This window comes from Aotus nancymaae, unplaced genomic scaffold (genome assembly GCF_030222135.1).
Source record: "Aotus nancymaae isolate 86718 unplaced genomic scaffold, 86718_ANA_hifiasm-v0.15.2.pri h1tg000057l, whole genome shotgun sequence".
Taxonomy (NCBI): domain Eukaryota; kingdom Metazoa; phylum Chordata; class Mammalia; order Primates; family Aotidae; genus Aotus; species Aotus nancymaae.
Genome location: NW_026988471.1, coordinates 17,542,233 through 17,567,807, shown reverse-complemented (window position 1 = coordinate 17,567,807; position 25,575 = coordinate 17,542,233). Strand labels below are relative to the sequence as shown.

Here is a 25,575-nt window from a genome sequence, read left to right as displayed (position 1 = left end):
GGTTCCAGAAAAGTCAGTGAGCATGGGGCCAGAGACAGGACAGGTTTTCAAGAAACAGTTCCAGCCTCAGTTCCTCCATGAGGGTAAAATGGAAAAAGACAAGAGTTCCCAAACCCATTCCTTTCTTGTGTTCTTGTTTTCTATAAAGAAAAAGGAAGGAAAAGAAAGAAAGGGAGAGAGAAGAAGGAAGGAAGGAAGAAGGGGAAGGAAGGAGGGAGGGAGGCAGGGAGGAAGGGAGGGAAAGAAAAAAGGAAGGAAGGAACAAAAGAAAGAAAGAAAGAAAGAGAGAAAGAAAGAAAGATCAACTACTTTTTTTTTTTTAAATCTCTTCCCACATTGATCCCATAGAACTCACTCTGGGATGGATCTTGAGAATGGCAAGGAAAGGCTCAGTAATAAACCCAGGGTAGAGATGCACATTTTCTCTTTCGTTACTAAAGCCTCATGTGCAAAAATAAGTGTGGTTTAGGGTCAGGCGAGGGAAAAGCCAGTGAACCCTTTAAAAGTGCATCGCCTTGTCATAGGCCCCCATGAATGGCTGAGGGTGTGAAGACTTCACTATGTGTCAGAGTCATTATTTAACATCCAGTCAGCTCAGGAGCCAGCCATGTTTCCACTTTGTTTTCCAAAGACTTGATGAAGGCCCTGGGATGTTATTTTGTTTACATCTTGCCACCTGTGTACTCTCTCCGAAAACCAAATCTCCACTCCAAGATCAAAGAGCAGCTGAGTCTTAGACCATTAAGTGGATCTGGAAGAAAGCTCTCTCCACCTCCAGCCCTCAGCTTTCACTTGAACCACAGAGTGTTCTATGTTGTAAGATTTATAGCTTTGCTTGTGATCATGGTCACAAAACCAACAGAAATAGCCTAAAGCCATGGTTGTCTATCCATTCAGACCCTTGCCAAACACATCAACTATGCACTCAGGGTTTTCATTGTAAAAGGACTTTTAGGTGAGCTCTGGAGAGACCAGTTTCCCATCTTTGATTTCTTCTTGAAACACTTTTGTAGTCACACTCATTTGAAATATTTTCCATCAAAATATTCTCCCCTCTGATGTTCTCCGTCATTATGGCCAGTGGAGGAGCAGAGTGACAGACGACCAGGATGGCAGCAACCTGGAAAGACAGATGTCACTTGCTGAGGACAATGCAATAAGAAAGAGGATGCTGGTCAAGGTCTGGATTGATGGAGCATTCTGGGAACATTCACTCTGTGCAAGGTACTATGTAGTTAGTGTTTTTTAGATTCTAAAGAACTTATGTTCCTGGGCTAATATTCATGTTATATTTGCTCATCAAATGTGTATTGAATACCTTTGATGTTCCAGGCCTTATGCAGAGCACACATGAAGACTTGCACACATTCCCACCTTAGTCAAGAGAAGCAGGTGATTCTAGCATAGCCTAGCTTATATCTGCTGAAACAGAGGTACACACAAGCTTCTAAAAGAACCTTGAAGACAAAAGCAATTTCTCTTCCAAGAAAGAAGAGGGGTTTGTCAAGTCTTAACCCAGGAGCCTATAAGCTGGGACTCACGAGTGGGAAGAAAGGAGATGCCCTGAAGAGGGACCAGCAAGAATGAAAGCACACAGAGGGCGCCGGCCATGTCTACACAATGCTAAGGAATCGACAATGCCAAATTACAGGGACCATAGTGAGAGCCTGGCAAGAAGCCTAGGGCAGTCACACTCATGGCTTCCTAACCCAATTAAAATTGGTTTTATTTCCCATTGAGAGGCTGTAATGGACTGAGAGGCAGATGGTCTTTGGTTTAAGTCACTGTCCTCCATTTCTTTTATATATATTTATTTATTTATTTTTGAGACGGAGTCTCGCTCTGTCACCCAGGCCAGAGTGTAGTAATGCAATATCGGCTCACTGCTACCTCTTCCTCCCGGGTTCAAGCGATTCTCCTGCCTCAGGCTTCCAAGTAGCTGAGACTAAAAGCCTGTGCTACCACGCCTGGCTACAATTTTGTATTTTTAGGAGAGACGGGGTTTCACTGTGCTAACCAGGATGGTCTCGATCTCCTGACCTCATGATCCACCCACCTCGGCGTCCCAAAGTTCTGGGATTACAGGCGTGAGCCACCACACCTGGCCAGTGTCCTCCATTTCTTAGAGGATCTTGGATGCATCATTTACACTCTCTGAACTCCGGCTTCCTCCTGTGATGTATGCAGAAGTGAACAGTTGTCCTGGCTTTCCACAAAAGTAGAGATCTTGTGTGAGTAAGCCCTTACACACACAGGTTAGGCTACAAGGGCCCTCGGTCATAAGACCCAGAGGGGCTCACACAGAGAAATGAAGTGAGGAGCATCAGGCTTTCTCTGCCCTGAATTTAAGAAAAACTCCCAGTAGTTCTTCCCACATCATGCCCAGTAAGTAGTATCATTTCCCCAGGCTTTATTCTCCTCATCCACGAAACAGGAGCGGAAGGCCAGGGTTCATTTCTAAGTTTTCTTCCAGTTTTAATTTCCAATGACAGAGTTTAAAGATCATTGGGCAAAATCTTCAGATTCCTGAAGACTTTGTTTGAATCCACCTCCTGGAATGTAACTGTTATATGTCTGAATATTACAAATTATGAAATATTACATAAATATATGTGCATATACATAAACACATGTGAGTATATATAGACATACATGTATATATGTAACTCAATTGTTCCAGCCAGGGACATCCGTCCAATGCCTGGAATTTCTCTTTTTCTTTCAGGATTCAACATTTGGCCTAGTTCCAATGTATTCCCGAGTTTCTGAATCTCGTTCCCACAAAGATCTGTCTTCTCTCTCTGGTTGAAAGAAATGCATGCTGGGCGTCCTGCCAAGCAGTTGGAGGCCTCCTGGAATTCTGCTATGACCCCTGGGGTGTGCCCCTTTCCTGTGTCACAGCTCTGGAGTGGGGAGGGAGGCCTACAGCGCCCTTGTTGGAGTTAAGACTTAAATTTTGAGGCATAAAAGGTGTACTCAGGCCCAAGACTGAACTCTCCAGAACTGTGTCTCCAGAATCCCAGCCAACCAGGTCCTGACACATCCAGGGCCTATGGAGTAACCCACAGAAGGAAGAGGGGAACCCCTGGACTCTTTCAGTCACCATCACTGATTCTCTTACCCTGAAGCAGCCTTTCATGGATTTACAGAACAAATGTATACCCTTGACCTGAGTAAGTTAAAGCAGGTCTTTAGCATCCAAACATGTACTTAATTCATATGCCTATGGTCCTACTGGGGTAGTCTTTTGAGGAAATTCTGTCTTACTGAAGTCTAGCAATGCTGTAAGCTCTCAGTTACACCCAGACTAGGAATACTTTATTCTCAGACTTACAGGACAGAAGGAACTAAAGTTGACCATTGGCAAAATGGGGAAAAACTAAAGATGAGAGAATGGGATCCTCCTCTTTCATGCCCTGTCCTCAGCAAGTTATCATGTCTACTTCTCTCATAGCCTTCTTCTGCCTCCTGGCAACAACTATTTTCAGAACAGAATTTACTACCAATCTCTAAAGACCCTTGAAGCTCTGCCATTTTATGGTTTTATTTGAATTTCATCCAATTTCTATTCAGGAGATGAGAAGCTTTGATATTAAGGAGTTTCAGAAATATCGTGGTTATTTTGGAGGAGAGATAAAATTTTCCTTACCTGCACAGATTTTATGGGTGATGTCTTTACAGAAACAGGCAGCATCGTGCTGCCCAGCAAGGCCATCAGGGAGCCCGACTCATTCTCCTTATACATAATAGAAGGTGATACAGGCCACAAAGAAACCCCAAGAAACTAAGCCGCTTCTGGAGAGACACAACTTTTTTACTGATGAATGTCAGTTCACAAAACAGATACGTAATAGGTACTGAAGGGCGAGAAGTATGAAGATAAATATGCTGTGGTTCCTGGATCTAAGCAGTTTATTGTCTACTGGAGGAAATACGCACATGAACAGATAATTTCAATAAAATATTATAAGTGATAAAACAGATGTAAGTAAGGGTACTATGAGAGCACAGAGAAGCAGCATTTAATCAATCCAGGAATTCAGAAAATATTTCTTGGGATGGGTAAAAACCTATTCGCATCACATTTTAAGGGCATTTTTTGTTTGTTACAGTGTGTTCTTGTCCTTGGTTTTACAGTATCTTCACTCAAGTCCTGTGAGGGAACCAGGGAAAGGACCGTTATCTCAACAGACAGACGGGCATATTAAGGCAGAGACAAAATAGATAAATTTCCATAGCTATTTAATGGTGGCAAAAGGGCAAATTTAGGTGGTTTTATGCACTTGCGAAAAGTGTCAGTTGAATAGAGAATGGATGGCATAAGGGTGAGATTTCTAAAGAATTTGGGTCTTTGTATAAAAAGCTTAGTACAAAGAAAAAAATAAAGAATATTTCAATAGCCTGAAATATTATAGCAGTATAATATTTTCTTCAACCAAAGCTATCTTCTTTAGAAATCTATACCCTATGATTCAGAAACACTATCTCACTTAAAATTTCAAAAATCTGTGGTTGTTTCATGCTTTGTGCTTTGCATATTCTGTTCCCTTTGATTATACTTCACTTCTAGGCCAGGCATGGTGGCTCACACCTCTAATCCCAGAAGTTTGGGAGACTGAGGTGGGTGGATCCCTTGAGTCTGGGAGTTTGAGACCAACCTCAGCAACATGGAGAAACCCCATCTCCACAAAAATTAGCTGGGCATGGTGGTGTGCACCTGTAGTCCCAGCTACTCAGGAAGCTGAAGGAGGAGGATTGCTTGAGCCCAAGAGGTAGAGGCTGCAGTGAGCCATGAATGTGCCACTGCACTCCAGCCTGGGTGACAGGTAAGCCCCTATCTCAACTAAAAAATAAAAAAATAAATAAAAATTGTACTTTGTTACTTTTGCCTTCCTGGCATATTCTTGATCACTTTGAAGAGCACCAACACTACCCTGATCTCAGTTCCATCAGCCCCCTCAGTGCACATGCCTTGGATCTCATTCTAGGATAACTGCTTGCTCTTTAGGCTGTCTCTTTCCACACAGACAGTAAGTTAATGAGAAAACAGTCTTATTCCATTTGCATTTATGTTCCTAGAACATGTGGTAGTGACATAAATACAAATAGAATAAAATAATGTCTTGTTCAAATAGATGAATGGATGAATGAAGCAATGAATAATAGCTAATAATGAATCTTAAAACATGGCGTCAGTGAACTGTAATTGCCTTCAACCTTAGCCCAAGGATATAGACAGCTGAAAAAGCAGCATTCAAGCAATGAAAAAGGGCCATGCTAACTTCAAATTCATGGCATTTTCCAAACCCATCACATAGCAGAGATCTGACACAATATGTAAGAGAGATGGTGCCTGCAGGGAGAGAGAAGGTGTGAACATGTACTCATCTGGGATAGATACAATCGAAAGTCAATAATTAGAGTTGAAGTTGAATAGCTGACAAGTTAGCATAGGTGAAGTGCAGGTTGGTAGGAAAGAGTAAACTTCTGGGGGGGCGGTGAGGGTCACAGAAATTAGGCGAGTTCACAATATTTTCAGACTGTTCTGCATAGATTCCCCAGGTGCTCATTGAGAAGATCAAAAAGAACCCTAAAAAGGGCCTATCATGGTGCAGACCTGAATGACAGAAACAGTGGCCCCACAGAAGGATGCTTACCCTATATCCATCCACACTATAAAATAGAAGCCTTTATTTGAGAGAAAAGGGCAACACTATGGCCTTAAGGCATAGAAGACCCTCAATGCAGCTGAAGGAAGAAAAAAAGTGTGTGGAGGCAATCCTGTCCCTGGGGTGGAATAGAGTTAATGTGCTGATCCCTAGCTGAACCAGGACAAGGGCAGAGGACAGAGAGGGCTACAGTGCTAAGACCCAGGGACTTGGGACAAACCTAAGACCAAGCTTTAATTAGAACAACAGAAATCACACCTCATCACCACTAAGCTGCCTTGGAAAAACAGGTAATGGAAGAATACTGCTAGAGAAAGATTAAAGAGGAAGAAGAGCTTGCAAAGAGAGCCTAAGACACAAAAATAAGAACTAAATCTCAGAATCATATAGACATTGCTCTGGTTAACCCCCCCATCCTAGACACAAATTGTCTCTAGAGAAATTTAAAGTACATGGCGCATTGAGTGAAATCAAAACAAAAATAGTGGCACCCAAAACAACAGAATACATCTTCAAAAGTAGATGAAACATTCACCAACATTCACCATTCAACTAGAACATTGCATTGGCAAATTCCAATAAACATTTAAGAAAATAATACTGTCATTACACACAACTTCTTCTGCAATATAAAAGCAGAAAGAATTCTTTTCTGTTCATTTAATAAGTCCAGGATTACTCTAATATAAAAACTAAACAAAAGTATTACAAGAAAACAATGCTACAGAAAAATATCTCTCATATAGTGTCAAGATAATAAAAAAAGGTATAAAATTAAATCTAACAATATTTTGAAAGGAAACTACATCTTGAACACGTGGGAATTAATTATAGAAATGCAAGGCTGGTTCAACACTCAAAAATAAATCAATGAGATTCACTATATAAATGACTAAAAAAGAAAGAACATGTGATTATCTCCATAGACACAAAATCTAAAACGCTCAACAAAATGCAGCATTCAGTCATGATTAAAACTCTCAGAAAACTAGGAATTGAAGATAATTACTTTAATAAAAGGCATCTACACAAAGTCTATAGCTGACAGTATACTTAATGGTGACAATGAATGAATACTTTACCCCTAAGATCAGGAAGAAGACAAGTGTGTCTTCTCTCATCACTTTTATTCAGCATCACACTGGAAAACCATGAAGTACGACAATACAAATACAAAAAACAAAATAAAATAGAAGTCACAAAGATTGGAAATGGGGAAATAAAATATTTGCATAACCTCAAAGTATCTTCACTAAAATTAACTAATTACAATGGTAGTTTTAATATATGCTCACTAATTTTTTGATAACCTCTTTTATTAGATTTTCATTGCTTCATAGCAAATTACTACCATGTTACCTGCTTAAAACAATAGCCACGTATTGTACCTGAGTTCTTTAGGTCTACAGTTTCCCCAGGCTCGGCTGGATTCCCAGTGTCTCACAGACTGAGGCTGATGTGTTAGCTAGGCTGGGTTCCTATTTAAAAGCTGTGAGGAAAACACTGCTTTTAAATTTACTAAGGTTGCTGACTGAATCCTGTTCCCTGTGGTGGTAGCATGGGGTACTTGTCTTCTTGTTGGCTATCGGGTAGGGGTCACTCTCCTTCAGGCACCTCCTTCACTTCATACATAAACAACCTCTCTTGTATCAACCTTTTCTCACATTTTAAACTTCTCATTCTTCTGCTTCCTCCCCACAAAGCCCAAGAGATCACCCTCCTTTTAAAAAGCTGAGTACGACTGAAGACAATAACCATCTTAGTAAGACATGCTGGAACCTAGAGTAGACATGGCAAACTTCTAAACTGTGAAATTTTGGGAGATTTGGAAAAGATTTTATCAATTAATCCAGTAAGTGTATACTAAGAATCCATTATGCACATAATTTTGTGCTGTCTCACAGCAGTTTGAGAAGCATGGACTCTGCATTTTAATCCTTTCCATTCCTCATGCACTCCCAATATAAGCCCAAAGTACTACCCGCCCAACTTTCTCATCATGCCTCATGAGGGAACCCTACTTCACTCCAATTCCTAATATGGCATGATGGGGCTTTTATGTCAGTAGTTTTCTTTACTAATCATTTTCTCAGGACACCTTAAGGTAGTCATTAAGTCGTGAAATCACCTTGTTCTTCTCCTATTTTGGTCCTTCTGAATAGGTAGCTGAACTCAAAACAAGCCATTAAGAGCATATAAGAAAACGAGCATCTAAGAATCCCTGCTGGGGGAACCACAGAGGATATGGCGCCAAGAAAGCTGTAGGCCTGAGGCAAACCTATCTCCTCTTGGACCTGAGGTTGGATGGTAGATGCTGAAGCAGGCAATATACCTCAGGGATCACCAGCACCAGGACAGACATGAGCTGTTGACTTCAGCCCTTCTATAGGTGATATGACACTACAGAATGCTTTTTGACTTTGGGAGAAATTATTGCATGCTACCTGTTTTAAAACTGTAAATGTGGGATATAGTATGGTCAGTACACCCACGGAAGAAACAAAAATGAGGCTTAGAAGGGAGAAATATAGCACACTCATAGGTCCCAGATTGAGGGTCGCTGCATGTTACTTAAGGACACTGGAGAAAGCACCAATGTCGTCAGGAGGCAGCAGTCAGGAATGAGGGGAGCACTTACGCCACAGTCCTTACTGGAGTTTCCTCAGCAAAGGAAGACAGGGTGGGGTTAGCAGTTTAGGATTGTCTTGTTTAAATAATGCTCAGGGCTCTAAGCTATAAGGGTCGTCTTTAGTTGCCTGTTGCCTTGCTTTGGAATGATGAAGGTAGAGGAGTATTGCTTTTTGGGGTGTGTGAACCAGAGGCTGGCCCTCTTGTTATCCCTAAGTATTGGCTAGTATTTTCCCAGACCGAAAAGTTTTTTTTTTAAGATGTCAGACATAACAATATACAGAATATATAGATGTATGTATATATATATGTATTTATAAATTTAATAATGTATATAATTATCTGAGATTATTCTTTTCTTAAAAAGTTATATAGCATATGAAAGAAACACAAATAATAAAAATTATTGACATGATAATTAAAATAACTATGGATGCCTGGAGTGCAGACTATATTACATGCATATTGTAGTGATCTAAGGAATGTGTAAAGTCTAGAAAACCCAACACCAATAGACACTAATTGGAATAGCAGCTATCTTAAATGAATGCTTATTATGTGCCATGCATTGGATTAAGCACTTAATGCATATTTTTCTCATTTAGTCATTAAACAACATACATTTATGCATCCCCAACATAGTAGTGAGGAAACCATGACTTAGGAAAGCTCATTATGGTGCCCAAAGCTATGCATCTGGTACATGGCCAAGCCAATATTCATAACAAGATCTGTTCAGCACCAGAGCTTTTGCACAAAAAGGAAATAAAACAAAATCCAAGACAAACACATACAAAAGTTTCAGTAGCAATGTTGAAGCATCAATCAGGCAGCTTAATTTCTGCAGACCTATTATCAAAACAGTGCAATGAGTGATTTCTATTAATACTTAGGCAACTCATGAAATAATTTTAGTGCTAAGAAATTGCACATTCATTTTGAGCCAAATCTGGGCTTTATTAGGAGAATGTGCAATCAGAAAAGTAAAAAATCCCCTCCAAAAACAAGCTTAGTCTTTTCCTTTTGAATGAAGACCCTGAATAAGATAACATGTCACAGTCTCACTGTTTACCTTTCTTCAAATGAATGCCCTGCATTTTTCTGTAGTGTGACAAAGTCATGAAAGTAGAATGTTATGACTCAGTTAGGAAGTGAATGATATCTCCACTGTCTGCTTTCCTTCCTGTCCATCCTTTTGGATTCAAATTAAACAATCCTGTGTCTAAAACCCGAATGTATGAAAACAATGGTCAAGGTGAGTGAAGCTTCCTGATGCTGAAAATATCACAAAGGAAAGGAAATAGAGAAAGCAGTGAATGCAGACACAACATAAAAGATCAGCCAGCCTGATACAGCTGTGTCATCTTCAGGTGGACATTGGAACAGCCGAAAAGATCTGAGTGATAAGAGCAGAGAAGGAGGATATCCTGATGGATGAGTGTGAAGGCTGGAAATTTCTATCAAGGAAATGAGAAGATGTTATATTCCCTCGTTTGGGACTTCTCTTTGGCCTTACTCTCTCTGACTTCCAACAGTGTGGCCTCTTTGGTTTTCAGAGCTATTTGTTGATTGTGGAGCTGAAATAGAACTTGCTCTAGAGTTGGAAGGAAACAGGAAACAAAGGTCAGTGTACTGTCTCTTTCCCTAAACTTGTTTGGATCTCAGTCCAATGGCAGCTGAGCACTGGACCACAGAGAAAAGCTTTGACAGGGCAGAGAATTCCTGGGGAAATTAACAATTTTAAAATTCTTCTCTTAGCAGAAGGTGTCACCTACTTTACAGCTTTAGTCAATTTTTTATATATATATATATACACATATATATATACACATACATACATATATGTGTGTGTAAATATTATGTGTATATATATGTATACATACATAATATCACTATATTTGTTTTTCATTCATTAAAATCTTTGGTGTGTTTCAGTTTGGAGGTTATGTATTGTCCTATATAATTACACAATGTATACATATATTGAAACATCATACTGTACCCCTATAAATATATACAATTGTTTTCAAATAAATAAGCATATACTGAGATTATAATAATTATATCTACCCTCAATGTATTAAGAAAGAAAACTAAAAAACAGTTTGACTAACTGTAATCTTAACCACAAATAAATCATAAAATTGAGATCTGAACACATAACATTAATGTCACGAAAGGTGCTATGAATGTCCATTATTGCACACTAATGGACTGCAAGCCCTCGAAAGTTCTGAATTTCAGTCACACCATATTAATAATTACACTCCCATAACTCAGAGAACCACATCAAATTCTTTGGATGATAATGGGGCTGGCTACACCACTGAAAAAGGCCTTTGATAAAGAACTGTTGTAGATCCCAGAGGCTCATTAGACTTAAAATATTTTGCTTTTTATCACAAGACATTTATGCTCAAAGCTAATGTGTATGTGGTTCACACTACAAGTTTATTTTTAATGAATATTTTATCTTATTTTCTTTACCACCTCTCCTGCTCCACTTTTCACCTGAGCCAAGGGGGTAAACACACACTAATGACACACCCCTAACTTTGTCTTTAAAAATATCAAACTGATGAGCAGACACCCCAAATCCTTCATTAGGTGAGTCATAAACTGAATGAACTCTTTGATTATAATATGATGAAAGATTTATTAATAAACATGTATTCAGCTAAATCATAGTATTGGCAGCTTTATGAGATTGTCTCTCCCAAGCAGACAGGTGGGGCCTGCAGGCTCCTGTGAGAATGAAAACACTAAATAAGTTAGTGCAGTACAGAATGATCTAATTACCACCCAACTGAGGGCTGCGTGGCAGTTAGAATTTCAGAAAGTTTCTTTGGGTTTGCTAAGTCCTGAATAAGAAAAGGTTACATGTATCACACTTTAAGGAACAAAACTAAAATATGTTAAATACAATGGAATAAACTATGATCTAACAGAAGGCAGTTGGTCAAGTGACTTTACTAAAAACAGTAAGAATGAAAGAAAGATAAAGGAGAAGAGGGGAAGGAAGAAAAAATCTTAGAAAATGCCAGGTCACTTGCAGGAAGTTTTGATTCTCCATGATTTTTTTTTTAATTGTACTTTAGGTTCTGGGGTACATGTGCAGATCATGCAGGATTGTTGCATAGGTACACACATGGCAATGGGGTTTGCTGCCTCCATCTCCCCGTCACCTACAACTGGCATTTCTCCCCATGTTATCCCTCCCCAACATCCCCGCCCCACCCCCACTGTCCCTCCCTTGGCCTCCCACAACAGACCCCAGTGTGTGATGCTTGCCTACCTGTGTCCATGTGTTCTCATTGTTCAACACCCTCCTATGAGTGAGAATATGTGGTGTTTGGTTTTCTGTTCTTGTGTCAGTTTGCTGAGAATGATGGTTTCCAGATTCATCCATGTCCCTACAAAGGACACAAACTCATCATTTCTTATGGCTGCATAGTATTCCATGGTGTATATGTGCCACATTTTCCTTGTCCACTCTATCATCAATGGGCATTTGGGTTGGTTCCAGGTCTTTGCTATTGTAAACAGTGCTGCTATGAACATACGTGTGCATGTGTCCTTATAACAGAATGATTTATAATCCTTTGGGTATATATCCAGTAATGGGATTGCTGGGTCAAATGGAATTTCTATTTCTAGATCCTTGAGGAAGTGCCACACTGTCTTCCACAATGGTTGAACTAGTTTACACTCCCACCAACAGTGTAAAAGTGTTCCTATTTCTCCACATCCTCTCTGGCATCTGTCTCCAGATTTTTTAATGATCGCCATTCTAACAGGCGTGAGATGGTATCTCAATGTGGTTTTGGTTTGCATTTCTCTAATAATCAGTGATGATGAGCATTTTTTCATGTTTTTTGGCCTCATATATGTTTTTGTTTCTTGAAAACTATCTGTCCATATCCTTCTCCCACTTTTTGATGGGTTTGTTTTTTTCTTGTAAATCTGTTTTAGTTCTTTGTAGATTCTGGATATTAGCTCTTTGTCAGATAGGTAAATTGCAAAATTTTTTTCCCATTCTGTTGGTTGCTGGTTCACTCTAATGATTGTTTCTTTTGCTGTACAGAAGCTCTGGAGTTTAATTAGGTCCCCTTTGTCTATTTTGGCTTTTGTTGTCAATGCTTTTGGTGTTTTAGTCATGAAGTCCTTGCCTATGCCTATGCCGATGCCTATATCCTGAATGGTTTTGCATAGGTTTTCTTCTAGGGTTTTATGGTGTTAGGTCTTATGTTTAAGTCTTTAATCCATCTGGAGTCAATTTTAGTGTAAGGTGTCAGGAAGGGGTCCAGTTTCTGCTTTCTGCACTGTTAGCCAGTTTTCCCAACACTATTTATTAAACAAGGAATCCTTTCCGCATTGCTTGTTTTTGTCAAGTTTGTCAAAAATCAGATAGTTGTAGATGTGTGGCATTGCCTCCAAGGCCTCTGTTCTGTTCCATTGGTCTATATCTCTGTTTTGGTACCAGTACCGTGCTGTTTTGATTACTGTAGCTTTGTAGTATAGTTTGAAATCAGGTAGCATGATGCCTCCGGCTTTGTTCTTTTTGCTTAGGATTGTCTTGGCTATGCAGGCTCTCTTTGGTTCCATATGAAGTTTAAGGTGGTTTTTTCCAGTTCTGTGAAGAAGGTCATTGGTAGCTTGATGGGGATAGCATTGAATCTATAGATTAATTTTGGTAGTATGGCCATTTTCACGATATAGATTCTTCCTAACCATGAGCATGGAATGTTTCTCCATTTGTTTGTGTCCTCTTTTATTTCCTTGAGCAGTGGTTTGTAGTTCTCCTTGAAGAGGTCCTTTACGTCCTTTGTTAGTTGTATTCCTAGGTATTTTATTCTCTTTGTAGCAATTTTGAGTGGGAGTTTGCTCATGATTTGGCTCTCTGTTAGTCTATTATTAGTGTATAGAAATGCCTGTGATTTCTGCACATTGATTTTGTATCCTGAGACTTTGCTGAAGTTGCTTATCAGTTTAAGGAGATTTGGGACTGAGATGGTAGGGTCTTCTAGATATACAATCATGTCATCTGCAAATAGAGACAATTTGACTTTCTCTTTTCCTATTTGAATACCCTTTATTTTTTTTTCTTGCCTAATTGCTCTGGCTAGAACTTCCAATACTATATTGAATAGGAGTGGTGACAGAGGACATCCTTGTCTAGTGCTGGATTTCAAAGGGAATGCTTCCAGTTTTTGTCCAGTCAGTATGATATTGGCTGTAGGTTTGTTGTAAATAGCTGTTATTATTTTGAGATATGTTCCTTTAATACCTAGTTTATTGAGAGTTAGTATAAAGGGCTGTTGAATTTTGTCGAAGGCCTTCTCTGCATCTATTGAGATAATCAGTATGGTTCTGTTTATATGGTGGATTATGTTTATAAACTTGCATATGTTGAACCAGGCTTGCATCCCTGGAATGAAGCCTACTTGATCATGATGGATAAGCTTTTTGATGTGTAATCATTATTGGAAAATGTGAAATAGAATATATTTGTCAAATAATGTGCTAAAGTCACACTATATGATAAAAAAGCAAACAAAATACTAACTTGCTAATAAGTAATATATTATTAGCTACTTAAAAATTAAACATTTGTAAATATCTTGAAAAAATTATATGCAATAGTAATATTTATAATATTATATATAATTTGACTAAATGCTGTTTTCCCACTGGCCATTTGCTGAAAATTTCAGAGACTTGACATAATGTCATGCATCAATAAGGAGGTATGCTCCTAAAATATAATGCCTGAAAAACACTTTGAAAATATTTATCAAAGTACCAACAGTATCATAACACTAACAAAAATGCTGAGTTGTTTTGTATGATAAAAGATAACTATTGTCAACAATAATGGTAGCTCATAGTCAATGGATTCATTTTCCTACAAGATACATTTTCCTTGAAGTGATTTTTGTAATCCAGTTTTATTTTTTTGCCATAGTATACTTTAAAGTATATGTTCCTTCTCATATTTGATATTTATTGACTATGGTTTGTCAAATACAGACAAATTCTCTAAACTAATAATTATAAGTGAAATTTTATAATAAATGCCTTAGTTTAAAATGTGGCTTAGGCTAAAACGTTTGGTACTTAAAGAAAATTTGTATATTTCTTTGTAGATGTTAAAACTGAAGAGTGATAGTAGCATAAAGAGGATTATGTTCTTTACACTGCATTTAAGGACTATTGAATGGGGAATAATTCTTAAACCCTTAGAACTGGAAAGGTCTACTGATAAGTTTTACTCTACCCCTCCCACTATAGATGTAGTTAGAAAAATTCAGATAATTTTGTTGAACATAGTCTCTATAAATGTAATATTTATTTTCCATCGTATATAAACAGATGTGAACCCACAAAAGCCTCTTAGGGAAGTATCAGTCTTCAGATGTTAATAAAGATCTCTCTCATCATAAACTTCAAGAGAAAAGTATGGCACTAAAGTAGTGCTTGACATCATATAAGAGAAGAATATTCTTTGGAGTGTGTTCATGTAGCAAAAAAAAAAAATCATTTTGAAGTATACAAAAAATCATGATAGCTCTCATAGTTTGACTACTAGTCACTACACCAAGCAGTGTAGTACAGTATCACATGCCTAAAGAATATCTAACAATACAGTTTTTAAAAAAATGCATTTAACTAGTCTTTTCAACATTTGAACAAATTAGGATTATCAGAAGAAAATATTTACTGGCATATATATAGTCATATATATATATTCATGAAAATATTCATTTTCATGGGGGCTTTATGAAGACAGTAGATGTATTTTGTACCCTGCTTAAATCCCATTTTATCATTAAACAGCAATAATAATATTAATTACATTGATATTACAGACTTGCTGTGAGTAATAAACAAGAGAACATGTACAGCTTCTAAGCTGCTGATGATAAATAAATTGGTGATGGTTGTTACTGTTATTATGGCTCTTGAGGGGCCATAATTGGGGGAGGGATCATTCCTTGGGGGATATTGGATAGACTAATTCAGGGCCAATTGTTCTAATCTTTGAAAATGGCAGACAGAGCATATTCTGGGATCACTAGGGAGCCACTGAAAGGTTCTTAGATAGGCAAGTGTCAAGTTTAGAACTTAACATAGAACATAATAACAATAATCTAGTCCCCACTAGATTTTAATTATTTTATTTTCATTACTTAATCCTCAGAACCTATCAAATGCTTAGAAAATAAATGTAATATTTATTTTCACATCTGTATATAAACAGATGTGAAACCACAAAAGCTTTTTAGGGAAGTAACAGTCTTCTGATGTTAATAACATCAAAAACTTCAAGAGAAAAGTATGGCACTAAAGTAGTACTTGACAACAAGTAATAGAAATATATTCTTTGGAGTATGTTCGTGTAGCAAAAAAAAAAAAATCATTTTCAAGTATACAAATAATCATAACAGCTCTCATAGTTTGAGTACCTGTCAACTAGCAAATGCGTGGTCCTGAGGATTAAATAATAAAAATAGAATAATTACAATCTAGTGGGAACTAGATGAAATGACATTAAAAATTCAACATAATGCAATCAAAATGCCACACTGAGAAAAGAGAGGGCTTCACGCAACACAAAGGATGGTATCACATGGTGACAAGGGAACAGCAAGTGCATGGGGTACTGATAAATAAGGACTAAGGAGAGGTGGCTTCCTTGTGACTTATCTAGAAGGCAGGAATACTCTATGCAAGGGGAAGGCCTGGAGATGTGTAATGAGAAAGAGTTTAATTAATTAAGAAAAAGAGATCATGACTCATTATGGCTTAAAGCAGAGTCGAAAGGGAGAGGTGGTAAGAGATGACATTAAATACATGGTCTTATGAAATATATTAAAAGTTCAGATCTCATCCAGAACATAGCAAGAAGTCAACTGAAAAATGTTTAGTATGGGAATGACATGACTAGCTTGTATTTCATAAAGATCACTCTACTTGCAATGGGAAGAATGGCTGGAGGATTCCAAATAGAAAGCATAAAAAAACAGTGAAGAGGCCATTCGTAAAAACTATGTGTGAGATTGTAATAGCCTAAACTAGAACCACGACACTGGGAGTTGACAGACGAGGACAACATTTATACATGCATAAATGCATATATACTTATATACATATATGTGTGTGCATATATGTATATATGTGAACGGTTTTATTTAGTTTTTTTTAATTTAGGTATTTATTAAAATTTTACATCTGATTGGATATAAAGAAGGGTGAACAAAGATGACAGCAGATTTTGAGTCTGAGAAGCTGAATATGATGATGCCGTTATCTGAGTTCAGCAATGATAAAAAAGGAGATTTAAGCATAACAATAATAACTTCAAGTGGGACATATTGATTTTAAGACTTATGTAGGATGTCCAGCTGTTTTCACCCATTGGATGGTTCAAAATATGGATCTGAAGCATACAGTGAAAAGACAGTCTGAAAATGTAAATGTAGGAGTCATCAATATGTAAGAAGTAATTAAGTCTTTGACTGTGGAAATGATCACCTGAGAAATACAACTATTTGCTGGGTGAACAGAGGAAGAGACTGTCACAATGGAGAATGAGTAAGCTCAAAGGAACATTGGGAGAATTTCATGTGGAAGACAAAAGGGAAAAAATAGTTTAAGAGAAGTCAGGACAAATAAACACTAAAATGTGTTCTTTGTGTTTAACCACAAGAATATTAATGGTAACTTTAATGGCAGCAGTTTTATGGAAATACTGAGGAAGGAGGTAGTTGGAGGTGAACTTTGGAAAAATATGGCGGGGGCACATTTTTAAAAGATGGGAAAATTTCATTAACCAAGTTGCATTTGAAGAACAAGTGAGGTTTCTACTGGGAGAAAAGTAGAAACTTCTTGAAGAGGTAAGACATAAGATATGGCTATTCATGGTTAGTAGAAGAACTAGTGAGTTATCTGATGTCATAGGAAAAATACCATTCCTTGGGGGATGTTAGACTAATTCAGAGCAGATTATTCAAGTCTTTGAAAATGGCAGACAAAAGCATATTCTGTGGGGCACTAGGGAGCCACTGAAAAGTTTTAAATAGGTGAGTGTCAAGTTTAGAACTGAATTTCATAAAGATCATCCCAGCAATAGAATGAATTGGGGAATAATTACTATTAATCAGAAAATGATAAGGACAAATGGTGGTGATTTTTCTCAGTACTAATGCATTAAACCATGACAATACAGTCACTGTATTATCTACTCATTCTAGTATGTCTAGCATGCCATCATTTGATAGTGCTATGGCCTCACAATGCTTGCCATTTTATGAAGTACCCGTACACATGGTAAGGATATGTTAAGAAATTTTTGCTCAAATTATTTGTAGGATACATGACTTTAAAGCAAGACTATTGAATTCCTAATAAATAAGCCTTCTATTTCCAAATTAATGTAAAAACAATCCCTCTCAGATTCTATATTTATTCTACTTCGGAAAGTGTGGTGAAAACCAGCTTGCTTGCAAATCATTCAGATAAATCTGAATTCTCTCTCTCTCTTTTTAAGTTGTGTTTCTTTTTGCAGATAATGATTATTTGGCCATGATTATCATCATACCCACTAGCCTGGGTTCCTAGGGACTCAAAGTGCCTCTGAAAGTCAACTTCAAGCTCCAATTTGAAAATACTGCCTTTTTTGAAAACATTTTAAAAATTCTGAAGCCATCTCTAACAGGATACATCTACAAAATATTTGGTACAACAGCAACCTGGTTTGAAGATGTGCCAGCTGTAAATTGTTCCAGTTGAATCTCTCACTGGTCTAAAAAGAAGAAAGCTTGTTAGGCTTTCTTCCTCTGGCTTGACTTTTAAGTCCCTAAACTAGCTAGAGTCCTATTAACCAATTAACACAGTTGGGTGCCACTTAACAGCCTACCCTCTTATTCAGGACTTACATCCCCTATTTGACCTTAGAACAACTACCATCCTCCATCAAATGCTTGATTCCGACAATTCAGGCATAGGGACACTGATAAGGGAGAAGAAAGGTTTTCATTTCTGAAAGCAAGACGCCTGAGTCAATTTGTCCCAATTGTATCTGCACAAGACCTATTATATGGACTGTGATTTGGAGGGATGAAAGCTGTGAACTCCCAGGTCACTTGTAAACCGATCACTCCCCAGCCTCTCCTCCTCCTGCTTTTAAGTGGTTTGAGGCTGGTAAATTGAAACCTGAAGAAACACAGAGCTCTGATCCCTGGGACCTCCAGAGCAAACCTGGACTTTGGCTGATTTGCTGTAGGAAGTAACTGCTTACTTACCCCATAATTAACACCACAAGCTGATCTTTGGAAGATAAAGTACAGAAGGTCAGACATAAGATCATCTAGAGAAACATTTCACTAAAGCACAACTTTAAGCAGCTCTTGTGGCTACTTCACTCATGAAACAATGGGCTATAATTTCTTAAAATATTACTGTTTGTAGAAATGAAAGAAAGAGTGAATTACACATCACTGAATATGACCTCAGTCAACTCCCCCTTGATTAATGAAGCCATAGCAAATGTCAACTCAATACTGTATTGAGATGTAAAACATCCAGTTTGCTCAGTGGAAAGTTAACTTGAACAATTTTAACTACCTTTTACAATTCAACATGCAAATTGAGCTTTGTTCCCTGATTAAAAGTATTTGCTGTCTTAGCATTCCCCATCAGAAAAGTCCAAACCCCTTCTGGGCCTGCAGCCCTTAGGGACCTGGCTTCCTAACCATCTTTTTTTGTAGCTGTCTCATTGTCATCCTCTCAGCCAAATTCACCCCTTAAAGCACAATGAACGCAGCTGAGTGTCATGTCTCCACACTTCTGCACAGACAGTTCCTTTATTTAGAACACCTTTACTGACTTGTCTATAAGGCAAAGCACTCCTCTTCCTCAAGATCCAGCTTAGGAGTTACTTTTCTGCAAAGACTTCTGTGTCTATATCTGCAGCATCATCCTTTTCTGTGAGTACTGTGGCTTGTACATATTGCATTGCTGCAATGGGAAATATTACACTATACTGTAATTTGTGCCTCTATGAATATCAAATTCTGGGAATTGAATAAAAAGATAAGATTATAGCAGAAATTATGTTTGCATATCTTTGCTTCTCAAATAATCTGCGATCAAAATCTATCTTCACCCACATTAACCTGTAACTAAGAATCAATGAAATTGGAGGCAGATAAGTTTCTTATGGAGTGATGACCACTAGAGTTCAATGAAATCCCATTCAATGAAATTACTATTCATTCTTGCCTAGTTTCTAGGTTAAAATCTCTTACCTGGGAATCAAGAGGCTTAAATTTCAGCTGTGACTCTGGCTGAATTGTCTCAAAGTTTCTATCTTCCTCCTTAACATTATCTTGTTTGTAGAATTTAGAAGTTAGATAGACTGTCTCTAAGGGTACTTTTCTACTACAAGATTTTATGATTCTATAAAATGTCCAGGTAGTCTGAGTAACTGTAATATATATTTATAAAGTCTACACTCTGGTAGTATAAACAATTGACCTCATTAGCTTAATTATTATAACTCCAGTGCTAATACAGTCAAAGTTTACGGCCCATCTGGGCAAGTCATCTTGAACAAAGCAAAATGTTGGCTTCCTCAGACACCAATTGTACCCTTATCTCAATCTGTCTCAAACTGTATTCTACTGGTCACATAGGAGCCCATGAGTGAGACCGTTCAGACCATATTCACTGAAACTGCTAAGAAGTCGCTTGTGGCACGTATGTGGTACTGACTCCAGGTCAACAGCATCTCCCTCATACACAAAGGTTTAGTCCCCCTCACCCAATGCTTCTATATTTGGACATCTATTACAAGGCAACAATCTCCAAAATTTGACAAAACTTGATGCCCAACAAAATTCTTTATAGCATTATAAGTAACATTAACAATGGAAAATAAGCTAAGCATCCAAAAATAAGGACACTGAAATATTAATATGTCGGGTATAAAAATGTGATGAAATGTTACCAAGCCATTAAAATTATTAAAATCAGGATAAAAATCATAGAAAAATAAATGTTAGTTTAGAAAAAAAAATAATCTTTAGTGTGACAATGAAAAGAGTCAAACTGTAAAATATTTGAAGACATTTATTCTGAGCCAACTATGAGTGACCAATGACCCATGACACAGCCCTCATGCGATCCTGAGAACATGTGCCTAAGGTGGTTGGACTATAGCTCGGTTTTATACATTTTAGAAAGACATGAGACATCAATCAATACATGTAAGATGTACATTGGATCGCATTGGTCCAGATCAGAAAGGCAGGACAACATGAAGCAAGGTGGTAATGGGCAGGGGATACTTTCAGGTTACAGTAGGTAGCTTTAAAGATTTTCTGATTAGCAATTGTTTGGAAGAGTTATTATCAATAGAAAGGAATGTCTGGGTTATGAAAAGCGGTTGTGGAATCCAAGGTTTTATCATGTACATCAAGCCTCCAGGTAGCAGGCTTCAGAGAGAATAGATTATAAATGTTTCTTATCAGATTTAAAGAGTCTGTTCTATCAGTAATTCTAAAAGGTAGGAGGGGATAATGAGGCATTTCCAGCTCCCCTTTCTCATCATGGACTGAACAAGTTTTTTGGGTTAACTTTTGAATCCTCTTGGCCAAAAGGAGGGGTACATTCAGAGGGCTGGAGGCCTTAGAATTTCATTTTTGGTTTACAAGAGAATGGTCACATGAACGTACAGAGAAAACATAAATGGAAACCTACACTAAAATACTATATGTTATATAATTATAATAAAGCCAGGGTGACTTTTGAAATCTTCTACCTAATTTTCAATATTTTTAAATGTTATATAAAAATATGTATTCATTTGATGATTAGAAAGAATGAGTTTTAATTAATTGGCAGCATTTATAAAACTAAATTTATAATTTAGCAAATCGGTACTTTTCAAATGGGTTAAATATACTAGTCAAATCTGAAAAACTTCACATTTATTCAATAAACTGAAAAAAACAACTAATCAGGAAATTAAATGCAATTTCATTGATTCAATAAAGAAGCATGATAATTTTTAAATAGGCTAGAAAAAAACATTTTAAAACAAGTCTTGGAATGTTTCTTCATGTACAATGCAAATTCATTTACAACAAAGAATCCATGTTTCAAGTTTATTTATTTATTTATTTATTTATTTTTGAGTTGCTCTGTTACCCAGGCTGGAGTGCAGTGGTGCAATCCCGGCTCACTGCAGCCTCTGCCTCATGGATTCAAGAAATTCTCCTGCCTCAGCCTCCCAAGTATCTGGGACTACAGGCGTGTGCCGCCACACCTGGCTAATTTTTGTATTTTTAGTAGAGAAGGGGTTTCACCATGTTGGCCAGGATGGTCTTGATCTCCTGACCTCATGATCTGCCTATCTTGGCCTCCCAGAATGTTGAGATTACAGGTGTGAGCCACCGTGCCCAGCCTATGTTTCAAGTTTTAAAAATCCTTGATATATATTTATACTACAAATAGAAAACACTTCCAAAAGAATTGAACTTAAAATGATTTAGATAATCAAATACATATGCAAGGCACTGTCTAGTGATATAACTTTGTACAAATACCTTCCTCTTTGAACCTCAGTTTTTAATACATCAAAATCAGGGCCTTACACAGGATGTTCACTAAGTTTACATCTACCTCTAACTTGCTGGTTTTCTAAGGGCTGTCATGCACTGGTTGAAGTGGTAGAGTAATAGGAGGTTTAGGAATATGGCCAGGAATGAAATTCAGTGTTCAATCAGGTAAAAATTATCCGAACAAAGAGGATCTGAACAAAGAGAAAAGTGGAGGTCATGATGAAGGCAGGGAGGAAAGAAGAGAGGAAGAGAGAATGTTTTATGAGATAAAAGCATTAGTAAAATATCTCTCAGGGAAGCTCCAGAATGAGAAAGTAGAAAGTATATGATTCAAGTTTATGTGGAAACCTGAAGCGCTACAAAGTCCCATATCCATTCCCACTTTGTGGTAGCTCCAAAAGTGTCATTTCACCTTCCATCAGCAGCGTCAGACCTTAAGGCCATGACATTAATAATGCAATGGAAAAAAATGAGGAACCCTAAATGAACAATGTATAGAGAATGAATAAATATATCATTCAGTACAGATTAAAGATAATATTCAAACAATATTTGAACCCTATCTCTGAGTTCACATATCTCCCTGGGTGACCTGAACCTCAGACTCAACATTACCAAGCTGAAACTCATCTTCATGACACACCTGCTCCTTCTCTCAGAATGTTTTGTTTCAATGGTACCTCTTTTTGCCTAGGCTCCAAGGCCACATGTCTAGGAATCATCCCAGAGCCTCCTTCTAAATTATCTCTATAATCTTATAAATATTGAGTATATTAATTAACCGTAAATATCTCTGGACTCAAATTCTTACCAGTCCCTTCAAGCCTAGCATTTACCCACAGGTTTTCAACTGTTGTTTCCTCTAATATCACCTCTCTACCATCTACCTGCCCCACTGGTGCTAGGTACTTTCTAAAATGAGACCCTGACAACATAATCTCGTATCTTTAAGTTCTTGAATAATTCTCCTTTACTTTATTCCCTTTAGAATAAACCAAACTCCTTAGAATGACATTAAAGGGTTATCAGAAGATGGCCGTCTTTCCTGGCCTCTGTGTTATGAGTGACCCAAGGCCTTTTACACTGGTGTCTCTGCATGCGGGCTTCTCTTCACTCTTTAAATTCAACTTCAGAAATGAACTTCACTGAGAAACTTTTTCTGACTCCCCTAGACAGGATGTTTCTTTCCTCTGTGCCCAAATAGCATTTAATGCTTTTTTTCACTTATATTTCTCTAGCGCTGATCACTGTATTGTGATTACTAGTGTTCACGCGTGTCCTCTTACTGAAATGTGAGATCCTTCTGAACATGGATCTGAGTTGTAGAAGTCTTTGTAAACCCCAAATGTGTTCTTTTTGTAAATAATCAGTAAATACTTGCTAAATGAATTATGTGAATAGCATCCTTTAAGTATATATAGATATAAAAGTTAGCATGAGTAATGACATGTATTGTTTCAATAGTTACGTTTTGGTCTTAAAAGACTGATTATGGCACATATACTGCTCCATTTCCTGGGGCCATCTGTGACTCCATTTTCCCAGTCAAGTTCAGTCAATTGTATTATGCAAGAAAACCTTGATATCACAAAATCATTTGACTATATCCAGCAAAATGTACTTATGATGTCACTAGGCATTCCACTCCTAAGAAACTAAGATGATATTAAAATAATTGAAAACAATGGATAAACTTTGCCATCTTGACATAGATTTATTTAATCAAGATTTGAACAAAAGAAAAATAAACATAACGAAACACTCCTAGGTGTTTTATTTGACTCTATTCTCCTTTCTTTATTGTTTTAGCCATTACTTCTATATAAGAAATACTGAATATCAGTCTTTTCTTCTGTCACAATTCCCAGAATACTCTTTCCAGTCTTCTGGAAGTCTCTACCTGGCTCTACCATATAGAACCCATACAGAACCCAAAGTTAACATTGCTATATAGTACCATTATTTCCTGTGTCAACTAACTCTTCCTTTTGTATGTCTTATCTCTGTGAATGGCACTCCAGTTCACCTAGTCACCAAGAGTATGCCAACCTTCTGTTTTTGCTTTTTTATCATCCTCACTTCATGCTTACTAGGTAATTATTTAGTCATAGAATCTTTTTGTCACTATCCAAAATGTGTATCCCAGTGGTCTGTTCAGCTCTCCTTGCGTTGTTGCCATTACTGGTTAAGGCCCTAATTTCACCTGGAATGCTTTGAGAATAACCTATGGGTTACACTGCTTCTTTCCCATCCTCCCATCTGTTTCCCAAACCCCATCAACCCTTTTTTATACTCATATCAGAGACTAAAATGTGATACAATGTGGTACAATGGAAATTTCTGCACTGATAGAAATGTTCTGTACTAATATGGATTCTAGGTACATATTGAGCACTTGAAATATAGTTATTTCAAATTGCAATTGGTGCAACTGAAGAAGTGAATTTTAATTTTATTTTAATGTATTTAGTTACAAATAAAACTATGTGTCGTTAGTGGCTACCATATTGGACAACACAGATCTAGAGCTAAGCATTCAGTCTCTGATTCTATAATATTCGGTAATTCAATCGTACCCTAATGGTGAGAATGAAATAAACTGAAAACTTATCAACTTGCCAACTTAAGATTCTTCTGGATCTGGTTCAACTTAAATGTCCATTCTAGTTTCCTGCTGCATCTTGCCATGAACCCTATGATACAAACATAATGAAATGCTCATAAATGAAAAAAAAAAAACACTTAGTTTTCCCCTTTGGGCCTTTGTTCATCCTTTTGCTTGAAAACTCCAGATTATTATCTTCATCTTCCAAAAGCCTGTCTATTCTTTGTTTTGTTTTGTTTTGTTTTTGAGATGGAGTTTCACTCTTGTTACCCAGGCTGGAGTGCAATGGCACGATCTCAGCTCACCACAACCTCCGCCTCCTGAGTTCAAGCAATTCTCCTGCCTCAGCCTCCCAAGTAGCTGGTACTACAGGCGTGTGCCACCATGCCCAGTTAATTTTTGTATTTTTAGTAGAGACGGGGTTTCACCATGTTGACCAGGATGGTCTTGATCTCTTGACCTCGTGGTCCACCTGCCTCAGCCTCCCAAAGTGCTGGGATTATAGGCGTGCATCGCGCCCGGCCAAGCCTGTCTATTCTTTAAGGCCCCAGAGGATTAAAAGCGCCATCTTTTCAATGAGCACCTTCCTTAACTGAGGGACTACATGGACACACAATACATTATACCAGTGATACAGTTTGGCTTATACTTGTGCTGATTTTGCTTATTTCTTACTACAATCTTCTCTATTGGATTAGAGGGTCCTAAACTTGGTGTTATTGCCTGTGATACTGGTTTCAAATATTTATAAACATTTATTGAATAGAATTTTATGACTTTGTAGGACAAGGAATATCTTCCTTGATAATCTCACTCCTTGAGCCTTTAGAAAAATTACTGCAACATGGAATTTGTTTTAGGCAACTAAAACTGGGAACATTCCCACACTGTGAAATTTGAGATATATTTTATGTCAAGAACCATAAAATGAACAAAGTTCATAATCCTTCTGTACTTAAAACTTAAGGAGAAATTCATCAGGACTGTGTTTGCATCTCTAAAGAGAAGGAGTACCTCTAAGCTGGAAGTGAACATGTGCAAAGAATTC

At 37.5% G+C, this 25,575-nt stretch overlaps 1 long non-coding RNA gene across 1 annotated transcript in view; it reads right to left on the bottom strand.

Moving 5' to 3' along the window:
- Window positions 1-341: 341 nt before the first annotated feature.
- LOC135269656 (uncharacterized) overlaps window positions 342-25,575 on the bottom strand; it is a 227,175-nt gene continuing 201,941 nt past the window's right edge. Inside the window, exon 4 of the long non-coding RNA XR_010337893.1 lies at window positions 342-1,120. This is a non-coding gene — a long non-coding RNA (uncharacterized LOC135269656). The remainder of the gene's footprint in view (window positions 1,121-25,575) is intronic.